We start from the raw sequence: 2,312 nt of genomic DNA, 5'->3' as shown, positions 1-2,312 counted from the left end.
TAAATTAGCCTTCAACAAAAAGCAACAGTTTTTAGAAAACAGATCTTAAACTCTCCTTCCCAATAAGCATTTTACAGTTAGTTACCTCAAAATAGAAGTAGGAGGAGCAAGTGAAAATCTGGATTTAAAGTTACACTCTTGTTGTTGGTGGTAAGTGCCATCGAGTTGGTTCTGACCCATACTGACCCTGTGTAAGGTTTCTGAGGAGCAGCTGATGAGCTTGAACCACTGATCTTGCAGTTCAAACAGCTTTGCAGTCTGGCACATTAACCCACAGTGCCATAGTCTCCTTATAACAACTTTGCAGGGACTAATGGTCCTGAGAAAGATTTTACTTATAAACTATTCCAATCCCAGGGTACTGTTAATTATCTGACAAAGCTGACAAATGAAGTTAGTCAAGAATACAGGGTGATTACTCAGGCTGGACTTTGTCTGGAACAGACTTGTTTCTAACAGCCCATGGGTAGATAGGCATGACTACTGCAGGTGAGGAGAGAGTGGCATCTTCTTTCCACTGAGAAATGATGGTCTCAGCTGGGTACAGAATTGGAGGCCCTGCTTGCCATAGAAATTGGTGTCTCTCCTGAAGGAAGATTGAAAGCCAGTGAATGAGAACATTGGTAAAGGCATAGGAATGAGGACATTCACACCCACCTGTCCAATATCCATAAGGTGAGAATATTTCTGAGCAGTGGCTCCAATGGTGGTGAAGATGGAAGTTCCATTTCCATATGGATTATCATTTCCAATCTTGATCGCTTTATCCAATGTATCTGTTTCCAGAACCACAAGAACTGGATCAAAAATCTCTTTGCAACAGATCATATGTGGCTTGACATTTGAGATGATGGCTGGTCCAACAAAATTGCCATTTTCATAGCTTTTGGCTTCAATTCTTTTGTCCATCAAGAAGGATGGAAACTCCCTCCTTGGTTCCACTGTCAATTAGATTACAGACTCGCTCTTTGGCCTGGGGAGTAATCAGCGGGTCAAGATCAGCTCCAGGCTGGTCTCCTGCATTGGCACTCAGGTTTCTGGCTCACTCCACTAGTTCTGGCAGCCACTTCTTGGATTCTTCAATAAGGATCACTGTTGAAGAAGCCATGCAGTGCTAACCAGCAACTCCAAATGCTGCCCCAACCAGCTGGTTCAGTGTATTTCCTTATTGGCATCTGCTATGACTATTCCATGGTTCTTGGCTCCCATATTGGCTTGCACTTTCTTGCCATGTCTTGTCCCTCTTTTGAAAATGTACTCTCTGCCTGGCAGGATCCCACAAAGCTGATTGCTTTAATGTCTGGATGATCACAAATAAAATTTACAGCTTCATGCTGTCCATGGATGATGTTCAGTGTTACATCAGCAGCACCTTAGCAAGAAGGTATTTCTATACATGATGGCCATCGGAAACATCCAAAGGTAGTTCACAGCAGGAAAATTGAACAGAGCAATGCCTGCACACGCTCTGAGAGGCAGACAATAGGAACAAAAGTTCTATGTCTTTAGTAATGGATGGCATGGTCTCTCCCAGCAAGAGGAACGTAATACTACAGGCATTTTCAACCACCTGAAGGACTCAAAATACATCTCCTTTGGCATCAGCTAGGGTCTTCCCTTGGTATAATGTGATTAACCCAGCAATTTCTTTCAAGTTTTCTTTAATAAGTTGTTGATAGCAGAGCAGGACCTGTTGATAGTAGAGCAGGACACAATACTTGTGTCCGTTTCAGCCTTGGTGGCTTGAGGGACTTGACCAATGACCTCATTGGTGACTGGGTTGTGGATGTCAATCACTTTAGGAGCCAACAAATTTCCCATAAATGAAGAGCTTTACAGTTGACACTGAAGAGGAAGAACAGGAGGAAGATGGATACCATGTGGAGTTCACTTGGAAGAAATTTGCAGAATCTGAGCCTGAGCTGCTGCCACCACCACCACTGCAGCCATTGCTCCTCGGAGCCTCTTTGCCACCTCTATTGCCTGTGTCCCTATAAGTGCTGCTCACAAGACCCCTTTAAAGTGTTCAAGAGCAAAGATGTCAATTTGAGGACTAAAGTGCACCTAACCCAAGCCATGGTATTTCAGTCACCATATGTATATGAAAGTTGAACAATGGATAAGGAATACCATGGAAGAATTGATACATTTGAACTATGATGTTGGAGAAGAGTTTTAAAGGTTGTTGTTGTTGTTATGTGCCTTGGAGTCGATTCCAACTCATAGCGACTCTGTACAGGGTTTCTGAGGCTGTAAATCTTTATGGGAGCAGAAAGCCTCATCTTTCTCCCATGGAACAGCTGGTAGTTTTG

At 43.2% G+C, this 2,312-nt stretch overlaps 1 pseudogene; it reads right to left on the bottom strand.

Annotated features, from left to right (window-relative positions):
- Positions 1-415: 415 nt before the first annotated feature.
- LOC102831672 lies at positions 416-1,950 on the bottom strand (annotated as a pseudogene).
- Between the last annotated feature and the right edge of the window lie 362 nt (positions 1,951-2,312).

This window comes from Chrysochloris asiatica, unplaced genomic scaffold (genome assembly GCF_000296735.1).
Source record: "Chrysochloris asiatica unplaced genomic scaffold, ChrAsi1.0 scaffold00215, whole genome shotgun sequence".
Lineage (NCBI taxonomy): Eukaryota > Metazoa > Chordata > Mammalia > Afrosoricida > Chrysochloridae > Chrysochloris > Chrysochloris asiatica.
Note: the sequence above shows the minus strand (reverse complement) of the source record. Positions and strands in the feature narration are given on the sequence as shown.